Genomic DNA, 13,790 nt, shown 5'->3' on the forward strand with positions numbered 1-13,790 from the left:
GGTGGAATCTGCCTAATTCAGATAAAGGGATAAGATAAAGCACTTAGCATCAAAGGCAAAACCTGAAAACCCCCTCAAATTTGTAACTACTGCCAGAATTCCTGTCATAAATTCTCTTAAAGGTTGTCAAACTAGCTTGGCATAGTGGCATACACCTTCACTCCCAGCACTTAGGAGGCAGAGGCAGGTGAATGTGATTTTGAGGCCAGCTTGGTCTATGAAGAGTCCAAGATAACCAGGGCTACACAGAGAAACCCTGTCTATAAATTAAAAATGAGTTGGCTTGCTAATTTGTGAACATTTGTAATGTTTTTTTTAAAACACCATGCTTTTGTAGAGATTACTGTGAAGAGCTATCACAGGTATTGTGTGTGTTGTAGCCATTCTTTCCCTATGGTTATTTTATATGTAGTTTAATGGCTATATTTCATTTGAATGTGCTTATTTGTACAGTTAGGCCATTTTACATTTTTCACTTACAGGTTTTCTCTTTCTCCTTTTGTTTGTTTTGTTTTTTGAGACATGGTTCTCTGTGTACCCCTGGCTATTATGGAACTTGCTCTGTGGACCAGGCTGGCCTCAAACTCATAGATATCCACCTGCCTCTGACTCCCAAGTGCTGAGAATAAGTTGTGTGCCACTACCTCTTGGCCATTTTCATTATTATAAATGACATTACTATAAACATAAAATACATAAAATGTATTTTAATACATAAAATGTATGTATTTGGACACTAAAAAATATCCTTGATCTGGAGGGAATAACTTAAGGCCTGATTCATCTTTGCAGTTCTGATCACAGACAGCCCCGTAGCCTCTGTATTCAGTTGGTTCCCGGTCAGTTCCACTACCCCTTCCTACTGTGGAGTCTTTACACTTATGATCTCCCTCTCAAAGGTTACACTACATATTATCTAGCTCTTACCTTAGATTCAGAGCCTTCTGTCTCTTCTAGGATGACAGGCATGGATTTTTATGCTTAGTTTTCCTTCTTGAGTCTCCTTGTTGGTTTTTTTGTTTGTTTGTTTGCTTGATGTTGCACAACTTACTAAGTTTCTTGAGCTATATGCTGCTGACAGTCTAGAACATGAGCCAATTCAAATTCAGCCAGCATGCAGAAAGGTATAAAATAAAAAGAGAAGACCCTGTTGGAAACGATTGGGATTTACTAAGTGTATTATGGGAGGCCTTAAGTCTTATCTGCTTTGCTTTTGAAAACTGGCTTGAAGATGGTCAGCAGTTAGGCCGGGCGGTGCATGCCTTTAATCCCAGCACTTGGGAGGCAGAGGCAGGCGGATTTCTGAGTTCGAGGCCAGCCTGGTCTACAGAATGAGTTCCAGGACAGCCAGGACTACACAGAGAAACCCTGTCTCGAAAAACCAAAAAAAAAAAAAAAAAAAAAGAAAAGAAGATGGTCAGCAGTAGTAGCCCATATATCTTGTTGGTTAACCAACAGCTCTTTAATTGGACTTAAGGCCTGCTTAGTAAGAGGAAAATCATGCCTGATCCTGGAAACCTAGGCAACTATCTGGGGCTAGTGAAGTCATGGATCACTTTACTAAACCAGCATAATCCCTAATCACAACCTAAATATTTATCCTTATGCCTGTAGGTAAGTGTAGTTCTCACTCTTCATCGGGGAAACCTTTCCAACAGATGGAGATCATTACAGAAACCTGAAACTGATCAAAATGTAGAGTTGTGGAAGAAGGAGAGGAAAAACTGCAACAACCAGAGGACCAGGCAGTTTGCTCTGAGATTTATCTCCGAGAAATGTCAGAGAAGCTACATCCATGAAGTTAACATCTAACCAACATGGCTGCCTAACTATGACCTGAACAAGGACAACATCTGCTAAGCATGGTGTAAGGGAGAAAGCCCACAAGGCCTCAATCCTAGATTAAGAAATTCAGGTAACTAAGGAATTCTGAGAGTTGGAGAAATCTTTCCTAGGGAAGAGCATAGCAATTGGTTATCCCATACCAAATGGTCAGCCTTCAAAACATATACATACTTAACATACAGACTGAACAGGTTGTATTTATGTAGGAAAAAAAAAAAAAAATATATATATATATATATAATCTCAAAGACGAGGCCATGACTTTGAAAGTGTATGTGTTAACATGAGAGGGTTGGAGGGAGGGAGGGGAAAATGATGTAATTATAATCCAAAAAAATTATAAAAGAAAAAAATGGTGGGCAGGCAAGAATGAAAGTAAAGCTATAGGAACACTGGCCACGAAGACTGTTAGGTAGCTCTGGAATAAAAGCACAGCTCTTAAAATGGTAGTATTGTTTGTTACAGGTTAGTAAGCAAGGGTGACCAGGTTTCTTAGTAAATGAACAGAAGGAACAAGGATTGTTGAGGCAGAGTGGGAAGAAAAGTCCTTAACCGTCCCCGCATATCACTGCCGACTATCCTAGAGGATCGCTTAATGGCGGTTGGTTTTTCAGTGGCTGGGGAGGCAGGCAGGAAAGTCTTTTCTGGGTGGTCTCCAGGGACGAACAAAAAATGTTAGTCCCAAGGCAGTACCTTGAGATGAAGGTCTCCCTCTAGTTTTTTGATAAGTAGTAATAAATTCTTTGAGGCTTGCTTATATGAAGCATTGACCAAACTTAACTTCAAGACGAGCAGTTTTACTAGCGGAGTGCCGCTGCTTTCCAGAGGCGGAACCGTACGCCTAGGCCCTGCCTCTGCTCCGCAGCTGTAGCTTCCGGCTTAGTAGCTGCAGGCTCCTCCCACCATTTTAACCCTTCCCATTGATTGTCAATTGGGGCACTGCCTTTCGCGGACCAAGCTCTACCGGAGCCCCGGAGCTTTCGTGCGGCCCTACTGCACTGGCTCCAACTATGGGCGGGGCCTCAGTGTAAGGTTCTAGGCGCTTGCGCAGCCGGCTCTGACCTGCCCGAGCACACGTCTTTTTCCGGGGGCGCGCGTGCCAGTGCGTGAGCGTGCGCGTTCTTGCTGCCGCCAGTGTTGCTTCCGCCGTCCTCTGCCGCTGCTACGGCTGTCGCCGCCCGGGATCCTCAGGCCGAGCAGTAGGCCGGCCGGCTGCCCAGCACTGCCCCGGTACGGAAAGCGGAGCCGCGGAACCCGTGGACCGGCGGGCGTGCCGACAGGTGAGCTCACTCTCAGTTGCTCTCAAATTAGGTGGGGCCGCGGGGTTCAGGCCGCCGGAGCCGGGCGAAGGGGAGGGGAAGTGGGGCGAGGGCGCCGCAGGAGGAGGTGAAAGCTGTCCGCAGCCAGAAATGGCGGCGACCCTCGGCAGCGGCGGCGAGCCCGGCCCCAGGCACCGCTAGGCCCTTATCGACCTTGCGCTCGGCGGGGCGGCGCGGGGACGAGGCTTTCCGGGCCAACCCGGGCTCGCACGCGCGGCCGCCTCCGCGGCTCCCGGAACGCAGAAACTGATGTAGGGAGGCGGGCAGTGAAGGCTCTGAGGCTTGTTCACATTTTGGGATGCAGAAAATTGCCTTATAGTTGTAAGTTTCAAAAGCATTTGACGTATTAAAAAAAAACCTACTTTATATGCCTCGCAACGACATTTTAAGAGGCGCTTTTGTATCGAGCTCTTTGGGGGAGAGAATTAAAGGACTCATCCGTTCAGGCTCCAACTTGTGTTATATGGCTGGATTAAAAACTTGTTTTTCCTTGTGTCTAGGAGATGATTTCTCCGAATTCATTAAGTGCATCTTCGGAAAAATAATGCAAAAGGTAGCTTTAATTTGTTTTCAGATTGGACTTTGGGGAAATTGGGTCGCCGTTTGTTGAACGCTCAGCTGATCATTTATCCTTTATAGGCAGTGTGTCTGAATTGCTAGTGATTTGTCTGTTTAAGGATCAAAACGCTACTTAATACCACAAAGAATTTTATTTACCCATATATTGTCGTGGTTGCCTAAAGACAAAACTCTAATCGTAGGATAATTATGTTCATTTATTTGCTTTCAAGGAAAGCGTGATCTGTTGGATGACATTAAAAGCCAGGGCTTCCCGCAGTCTCTAACCTAATGTGTTTTATGATGATTCTGTTACCTGTATCAGTGTTTTCATACAGGCTGGCCCTGTCTGGGTGGACAGCAAGTGTGGAGCCAGTGCAGACGGTTTGGAAACGGTGTGCCTGTCCTTGGATTCTTTAAGCTCCGTGCCTCACAATCTCTTTGCCCCAGCAGCCTCCTTGCTAGTCTCTTAACCAATTTAAGTGATCAATCTTTGATTTTTTTTTTCTTGGCCACTCGTTCTCTCCTGTTCTGTGAGATATCCTTCATTTCTACTACTCCACTATGTACTGTAACTAGTCTGCTGTCAACTGTTACAGCTCTCGGCTTAGCGTTTCCCCTCCTTGCTTAATTTTCATACAGGGCTTGACTCTCATTTAATGTGTTAACGTACTTAACATTGTTTTTTAGTAAGGCTTGGTTTTGTTTTTTAGGATAGTCAGATAGTATTTGCCCAGTAAATAATTATCTGATGAATGGAAACGAGTTTAGTAGCAGCTGAGCGATTGCCCTTTCACCAGGAAGCCAATTAGTGAGTACTGAGCCCTTAAGAATCACCAGGCTTCTGTATCCTCAAGGACAGCCACCAACTTTCCCCTTCCCATTTTGAAAAGAAAAGGCAGTCAGTTAAGAGGGTATTAGAAAGGTTTTAGACTTCCCTGTAAAATCACTTTACAACATTTGGGGGTGGGGGGTGGGGGTGGGAGTGGCGTTGGTTTTTCAAAACAAGGTTTCCCCCTGGCTTGCCCTGGGACTCGGATCTATAGACTATGCTGGTCTTGAACTCAGAGATCCACCTGCTTCTGTCTTCCAAGTGCTGAGTCTAAAGGTGTGTGCTATCATCAGTCAGCTCTTTGTAACTTTTGTGATTTTTCAGAGTTAAAAGTTTTAAAAAGATACGCTACTGGTTCAATAAAAAGGCTCTTAGAAATTTGTCTTTGGTGATATGAAGTCTTCTGATTCTTTAGTTATATGGAGAGACTGCTTTGTGACTGAACAATTCTATAGTTCTGTCTAAGGCCATTGCCTCTTTCCCATCTAAGTTTAGAAGAATATCTAGAGTGCTCTGTGGTGTTTTTTTTTTTTAAATTTATTTATGCGTTTTTTAATGTAGGTGTGTGCTGACTGCATGTACACCTACATGCCATAAGAGGGCATCTGATCTCTTTATAGATGACAGTTAGCCACCTGGTGATTGCTGGGAATTGAACCCAGAACCTCTATAAGATCAGCTAATGTTCTTAACTGCTGAGCCATCTCACCAGTCTGATTTCTCTGTATTATCGAGAACAATTCTGTTAATCTGTGGTTCAGTGTTGGGTGCATGCTGCACAGTTCTACCCACTTTTACCCAAGAGCACTTTGGAAAGAGCGATGCTTCTGGGTATAGTTGTAGACTCACCCTGACAACCTCCTTTGCTGAAGATCTAACTTAATGAATCAGAGTTAGAGCTTCAATTGAATCCAAGGCTTCTGAGCCTGATTTCTTCTGTTTGTTAACCACCTATATCTTACAGTATCCCATAATCTGTCAGAGTTGTGTCTTTAAGGCCCAGGTGCATGGTGCTCACAGGTGCTTGTGGAATAAGTAACTAAGATGTGGTGAAGCTGAGGCTTATGATACGGTAGATTTTTAGAAGTTTGCTTCTGAGAGCAGAACATGAGGTGTGGGATTTGAAGTATGTGATACTGTGAGCAAATCATCAAATGCAGTTATTCTTCTCCAGTAAAGAAATAAACTCCTGAAATCTTAGGGAACTAGTTAGCAGCCATTCGTATGGAAATGAAGGATTTTAAGATCAGTTCTGCATTATGAGGACCTCTAGTGTTCCTGTGGTGCCTGCTGGAAGTTTTCGGGTATGGTATATTAAGCATTTAAAAATGTAATAATCAGGACTGAAGGTGCAGATAACAGGAGAGCGGTTTTGTCTAGCATGTGCCAAGACCTGGATTTAATAAGCTCTACACCTCAAAGAAAAAGGAAAAAGTTGCATTCCTAAAATGAGGTTTATTATTGTGTACTATTGACGGATTTAAAGCCTTTTGTCAGGTAAACCTACAGTTTTACTGTACTTCCCTCATCTGTACATCTGCAGAGTCTGCTAGGCTCTCCCTCCTGAAAGGGGAGCTCACACCATCACAGCTCCTTCTGTCTCTGGGTCTCTCTCTCTGTACTCTATAAAGTGAGGGGAAATTTTCTCATCATACCTGCCTGTTACAGAAGTAAAGAAATGATAAATAGAAGGTATTTTACTGATAGTTTCCTAAGTAGAAATGACAAAGATGCTAAAGATGGTGATGGCCTTATTTTGTAAAAAACTACCCCTAAAACATTTTTAGTCTTGGGCTGCCGTGCCAGAGTTGTCTCTGATAGCAACCCTGGCAAGGATTAACAGCTAATCTGATAACTGGCAACTAAACAGGAAGATTTAAGGATTGGATTACCCAACAACCTTTAGTGTGGATTTTGCTCGTCCTGACACTTTGCATTAACTTGAGTTTGTTTATTAATGAAAAGTTTGTGTTCTTCATTCTTTTTGTTTGTTTGTTTGCTTGTTTGTTTGTTTTTGAGACAGGGTTTCTCTGTGTAGCCCTGGCTGTCCTGAAGCTCACACTCTGTAGACCAGGCTGGCCTCGAATTCAGAAATCCACCTGCCTCTGCCTCCCAAGTGCTGGGATTAAAGGCATGCACCACCACTGCCTGGCTGTGTTCTTTATTCTTAATACATGATAGTTAATAGGTGTATTAGTTAGGGTTTTGCTGCTGTGAAGAGACACCATGACCACGGCAACTCTTATAAAGAACAGCATTTAGTTGGGGCTGGCTTATACTTTCAGAAGTTCAGTCTATTATTGTCATGGTAGTATACATGCAGACATGGTGCTGGAGATGGAGCTGATAGTTCTACATCTTGATGGCCAGGCAGCAAAGAGAGACTGTGTGTCACACTAGGCATAGCCTTAGCATAGGAAGAGACCTCATAGCCTGAGTGACACACTTCCTCCAACAAGGCCATACTTCCTTATAGTGCCACTCCCTATGGGCCAAGCATTCAAACACATGAGTCTATGGGGGCCATACTATTCAAACCACCATTATAGGTATGGTTTTTGTTTTTGTTTAATTTGATGTGTGTTGTGGAGGCAAGGGGGTATGGTACATGGACTAGCATGTATAAATAAATGTACCCTCCTGTGTGTATACAAAGGCCACAAGAGAATATGGGTGTCTTCTGTGGATCTTACTACATTGAGCCTCCCTCAGGCTGTCTGGCTAGTAAGTTTATAGGATCTACTTGACTTTGCTCCCAGTGCTGGGGTTACAGGTACACAAAACTATGTCAGACTTTTTAAAGTGGGCTGGGTCCTGGGAATTCAAGTATGACTTCATGCTTGCCGAATAAATATTCTTATTCACTGAGCTATCCTAGCCCTCAGTATAGGCCTTTTGTTTTTTTGTTTTTTGTTTGTTTGTTTTTTTCCCCGAGACAGGGTTTCTCTGTGTAGCCCCGGCTGTCCTGGAACTCACTCTGTAGACCAGGCTGGCCTCGAACTCAAATCTGCCTGTCTCTGCCTCCCAAGTGCTGGGATCAAAGGCGTGCGCCACCACTGCCTGGCTGGGTTTTTTTTGTTTTTTTTGTTTTAACAAGTAAAAATTGCTTTAAATTTTGAGCTTCACAAACATTGATATTTTATATCAAAATTACAGAAACAAAGTATCTTATGGCTGCCTTTAATCCCAGCAGAGGCAATGGATCTTTATGAGTTTGAGGCCAGTCTGGTTGACAAAGCAGGTTCCAGGACAGCCAGAGAGTACACAGCTATTTTGCAGAGAAACTTTGTCTCAACAAAATGGAACAAAACCAAAACCAAAAAAGAGTAAGAGAGAGATCACTGAAAATTCTTCCATGTTAAGTTTTCTCTTCACTAATCTGTATATGTTCTTGTATTTCATTCCATAATCACTGTATGTTTTTCACAAGTGACATTTAATTTGTGACAGAGAACTGTATTTCTAGATATTTTGAACTTAACTAGTATTTTCAGATTTTGTGAGGTATTATGAATACTCAGTCAGTATTCCTTGAATTTGTGTAAGTGAAGCTTACTCATTATCATGAGTTGTTGGTGATTTTATTGTCAGTTTAATTGCTAAATATTAAACTTGCACACATACGCCCGTAGTGCTTTACAAGATAAAATATGCAGAGTTCTTCTTGTGTTCTAAGGAATGCTTGCCTATTGGCTATAAGGTTACAATCCTGGTGAGTCAGAGGATTGGAATGAGGATTTGCTGGGTGATGGTATCAGGTGTGTCCCATTCAGGCTATCTTGGGAAAGAAGTGTGGGCATCTTAAGAGAAATCTGCCTTAATGACTGTTCATTTTCATTGAGTGGAATATGTTCCAGTGAAGAACACAATCAGATATCTCATGGTATTATTGATCTGAGTTAACCTTAAGGGGCAGGTTATGAGTCAAGGGCCTAAAGGTCTGAGACTGCAGACTTCTCATCTGACACTCCTAAGTGAAGGTGAGGTGGAGGGTGGGAACAGGAGGAGTGACCTGAATTCTGTGAAGGAAGAAGGTGTTGTTGCCTGTCTTTATTTTCTCTTAATACAGAAAGGTATTAGCAGGCCTATTGAGCTTCTCTGTTAAACAGGAGTGCATTTTATTGTAATTTTTCTTTGACAAAGTCTGTTAGAATGTAAATTTTTTTTAAGCATACATTATCAAATTTTATTTCCTTTTGATATTTGGGCAAATGTGAGGGTAACCTCTTTAGATTTGCTCAGTGCTGTTTTGTCTACAATGAAGTAACTCTTTTGTCTTTTATTCAGCCCAGCAGCACCCTGAGACTTGGCTTGGGTGCACCTCATAAGGGGACAGATTTTCTTAAAGCCTTTTAGCTCCTGTCACAGCTTTACTCTTCCTTCAAGCATGAGAAAGCTTCTGTAGACCCAAAAGACATGTCCTGAAAGTTGCATTTGGGTAAAATCCCTCTTTAAGTGTCTAATTTATCTAGCAGGTGTTGGAAATGTATCACTTATAGTTCATTATATTATTAGAGCTAAGAGTTTCAGAAGCCAGAGCATTTTAGTAATTTTAGTCTATTATTTTCTGGTTTTGGATGTTGTATCTATGCACTGCTTTGTGCCTGGTACCAGTGGAGGCCAGCAAAGAGATGTTGGATTGACAGGAACTGGAGTTCCATACAGCTGTTAGTCAACATGTAGGTCCTGGGAATCAAATCACTGTCCTCTGGAAGAGCAGCCAGTGCTCTTCTCTAGACTGCTAAGCCATCTTTCCAGGCACCCCAAACCCCATTTTTTAAAGCAATTATCTGAGGCTGGAGAGATGGCTCAACAGTTAAGAGCACTGAATGCTCTTCCAGAGGACCTGGAATTCCCAGCACCCACATGGCCGCTCACAACTGTCTTTAACTCCAGTCAGTATATGACATCTTTACACTGACATGAATATGTGGCAGGAATTTCCTGCCAATGTATTTGTATCGGAACCCTGTCATTGGATAGGGAAGAGGGAGGGGGAGCTAGGACTTGGGAGGAAGAAAAAAACGCAGGGAGAAAAGAGAAGGAACAGGAGGAGAGGCGAGATGGAGACAGATGTTACCCTCAAGTCTCTAGCTATCAAAGGTAGTTATTATCAAGGTTAGATATTTGGGATAACTCCAATTGTGTGGGCATTTTGTGTATTAAGTATTTGCTGATATATAAATCTATTTGGTTAACCTTAAGCATTAAGAGTCTTCTTTCTACCTGGTATTGCCTGGATGGCACTGTGAGGGTGGTGGAGTTGGCCCAGGGGCCATGCCTAGAGCCATGGACTCCACAGAGCTGACCAGGGGAGGCAGCAGCCATGCCAATGTTTTGTGGGTCCTGGGCCAGAGCCACTGGCCAGCTGGTGTCGCCAGTAGAGTGAGAACAGTGGTCAGGCTGAGAGCTAGCCTAACCCTTTTTCTAATATCTTCTGCTACATATACACAAGCAAAGCACCAGTGCACATAAAATAAAAATAAAGCACTTACTCATCAGTAACTTTTCTTCCTTTTCTGTGCTTTTTTTCTTTGTTTTTTTTAAGACAGGCCCTTGTGTTTCCCAGTCTGATTTTAAACTTGTAGCCTGAGGAAGACTTTGAACTCTTCCTCCTGCCTCCACTTCCAGTAGGGATATCTGGATAAGTTCTAGAAACTTGTCCTGTCCATTGGTATGCTTTCGTGGTTTTTTTTTTGTTTTTTGTTTTTTGGGGTTTTTTGGTTTGGTTTGGTTTGGTTTTGGTTTTGGTTTTGGTTTTTCGAGACAGGGTTTCTCTGTGCAGCCCTGGCTGTCCTGGAACTCACTCTGTAGACCAGGCTAGCTTCGAACTCAGAAATCCACCTGCCTCTGCCTCCCAAGTGCTTTTTTTTTTTTTTTGGTTTTTCGAGACAGGGTTTCTCTGTGTAGCCCTGGCTGTCCTGGAACTCACTCTGTAGACCAGGCTGGCCTCGAACTCAGAAATCCACCTGCCTCTGCCTCCCAAGTGCTGGGATTAAAGGCGTGCGCCACCACCGCCCGGCTGCTTTTTTTTTTTTTTAATTCACCCTAAATGAGTATTTTTTGTCTACAAATAGGAAAACCCTTTTCTCCTTTCTCAAACCTCTAAATTAGATTATTCAGTTATACAGCCAGTCTGAGCAGCAACACACTCCTATAACCTAAGAATTTAGGAGACTGAAGCACTGGATAGTGAACCTGACTGAAAAATATTAGTTACACAGTAGAGGACGTTTATTATGTAAATCACAAGTGCAAAGGTAAAGCTGCCTCTAAATGTGCTATATTAGGGTCTGTTTCTCTTTCTCTTGATCTTCTTGCTTGATGTGTTGACTTTGCTTTCAAACTGGTAGCAAGATAGTAATCACATTTTCAGCATCCCATCATGACAGCAACCTCTCTGGTGAAAAGAGCCACTCTCATTCTCAGACTCTTCAAACTGATCCTCTTCCTCAAAAAACATAAGGATCATGGATACTCAAAGGCAGCTATGTCACTGGAAAGCCTACCCTACTATGAGTGATAACTCATGAAAGCTACACCCATGGAACTCCCTGCACAACTTGCAGTCAACTCCCCATGAGTTTTCAAAGTAAAAAATATGCTATCTTTTCCATAAATGACATTATAAATGAAATACCTGTTATAGTTCAAGAAAGTACTATGATAAACAACCACCTGTAGATATCAAGGCTTAATTAAAATTACACAATTAAACATCTGAGGGCACATTACACTAGTGATACAGTAGACAGGAAAATTGATTATTTCTATAGTAAATAACATTTTCAGATAGCTGGAATTATGAAATGATAATGCTATACCAGCACTGCTATATTTTTGTTAATTCCTTATATATCTGAAACATTGCACAATAATATAAGTCTCACGTAAGTTTTAATATGTTTTTCTTTCTTTCTTTTTTTTTTTTTTTTTTTTTGTTGTTGTTGTTGTTTTTGGTTTTGAGATAGAGATTCTCTTTGTACAACTTGCTGTGTAGACCAGGAAGGCCCAGAGCTTACAGAGAACAGTCTCTGCCTCTTGAGTGCTGGGATTAAAGGTCTGTACTACCACCCCCCGAATTTCAGTGTTACTTTGACAGTGCTTCTCATATGATTTAACACAGAGAAGACACTCAGTTTAATTTGTTTTGTTTTGTTTGAGATGTATATATGTAGTCTGAGTTGTCCTGAATCTCATTATGTAGATATAGACTGGGCTGTAATTTTATTACTTTAATTAAAATGTAACTACATATTTTTTCTCTTTTATTTCCTCCAGTCTTTCCCACACCTGTGTCTTACTCCCTCTTGAATTTATGGCTTCTTTCTCTTTGTTATTGTAACACACACATACAAAACATAAATACAACCTGCATAGTCTGTTTAGTGTTACTTGCACATATAAGATTCCAGGGCTGACCACTTAGTATTAAATTAGATAACCAGTTACGAGGCTCATCCTTGGGGAAGATTATTTCTCCCTGTCTCAGCATTCCTTGGTTGTCTTATAGTTTGTTTTTGTTTTGATCTGGGAATGGGGCCCCCATGAGATCTCCTCCTTCCTCTTAGTGTTGTTAAGGCAGCCTCATTGTTGAGGTATCATGGGTGAAGAAGGTGGTTCCTTGTCATTTCTAGGAGATAAACTCACACAACAGATTTCTCATCTTGTGGTTCTTACGATCTTTCCACTCCCTTTCCTAGGATGATGCTTGTGTCTGAGGCGCATGAGTGGGATGTAGGTGTATCAGCTGGGTTAGAAACCCCATCATTAGTTAATTCTTCTTTGCATTTTGACCAGTTGTGAGTTTGTTGGGTTTTTGGTTTTTTTTTATTTTGTTTTGTTTCCAATTGATTTTCTCTAATGGTCTTTGTTGTAAAGAGAAGTTTAATATCACTTTTTGAGACAGGGTCTGTTATACTCCACACTGGCCTTGGTTTCTCAGTATTGCTTGTTACTTCCATGGCTGGGATTACTTACCAGTGTGTCTTAGTTAGGTTTCTGTTGCTGTAAAAAGACACCATGACTAAGACAACTCTTAAAAGGAAAACATTTAATTGGGGCTAGCTTACAGTTTCAGAGTTAGTCCATTATCAGCATGGCAGGAAGCATGGCAGAATACATTTAAGTATCTTTTTGAAATGTTCTAAGGATCTACCTGGGGAATTTCAAAGTTAGAGCGCAATAAAAAGGCTTAATTTAAAATTTTGACTTTTGAAGCTGGATATGTGACACATGCCTCCAACTCCACCATTCAAGAGGCTAAGGTGGAAGATTTGAGTGTTTGAGACCAGCTTGGACTATATAGCAAGGCCTAGATAGAAACATTTTTGAGAAGTTCATCAAAACACCCAAAAAACAAAAACCTAGAGTTAAGAACATTTAAAGCAAATCACAAGTCACTGTGAATAATAGTCCTTACTCATTTAACAACCAATTGAAATCATTAAAGACTCCAGAAGTAAATTTTAAAAATTGCCTCATTGTAAAATCATTTTAGATTGAATTTTGTGTGTATCAGTGTTTTTGCCTGAATGCGTGTATGTGTTTGATCCCCTTGAACTTGAGTTACTAGTGGTTGTAACCCACCATATGGATGCAAGAAACTGAACCATGGTTCTCTGCAAGAGCAATGCATGCTTCTCAGCTCACTGAATTTTATAGAAAACTCAAACTGTTTTCTTCTAATCTTAGCATAGTGTACATCAGCTCTTTAAAAATTTATCTCCTGTAAATCTCCTGCAACTTTGTCATTCATAGGCTATTGTTATTGTTGTTATTTTATAATCATTTTCCCTTTTCAAATTAAAACAACTAGTCATTGTATTTGGAGACAAAATTACTTTTTCTTTAAGTAAATTTTATTTTATGTGTAAGGAAGGGTGTGTGTTTGGTGCCTTCAGAGGCCAGAAGAGGGCATCAGGTCCCGTAGAGCTGTAGACATCAGAGCTTATGAGCTAGTTGCTCTGTGGTGCTGGGAATCAAACCTAGGTCTTTTGGAAGGACAATAAATGTTCTTAACTGCTGAGCCATCATCTCTCTAGCTCAAAAGTTGCTTTTTCTTTAAACAATATATTCTTGTACCCTCTTGCTTTTCATTACCAAAGGCAGTGAAAGGTGTGCCTTAACCTTCCTTTTCCTTTTTTATCTGAATGTGGAACTTATCTCACCATTTCTTTAATGATCTAGTTGAAATCTTACCCTTTGACCTTTTAAGGAACATAGTGTCCAGTGAA

General features: G+C 41.4%; 1 protein-coding gene across 4 annotated transcripts in view; it reads left to right on the forward strand.

The window, feature by feature from the left end:
* The first annotated feature begins 3,003 nt into the window (after positions 1 to 3,003).
* Positions 3,004 to 13,790, forward strand: part of Dnajc5 (DnaJ heat shock protein family (Hsp40) member C5) — a 34,166-nt gene continuing 23,379 nt past the window's right edge. For 3 of the 4 annotated variants that reach the window (XR_003712265.1, XR_003712266.1, XM_028774058.1), the window contains exon 1: positions 3,004 to 3,125. The gene's annotated coding sequence lies outside the window, so the exon portion shown is untranslated. Of the gene's footprint in view, positions 3,126 to 3,664; positions 3,718 to 13,790 lie in introns of all 4 variants that reach the window. The other variant, XM_028774059.1, reaches the window with a different exon arrangement.

Source organism: Grammomys surdaster, unplaced genomic scaffold (genome assembly GCF_004785775.1).
Source record: "Grammomys surdaster isolate TR1022 unplaced genomic scaffold, NIH_TR_1.0 238, whole genome shotgun sequence".
NCBI lineage: Eukaryota > Metazoa > Chordata > Mammalia > Rodentia > Muridae > Grammomys > Grammomys surdaster.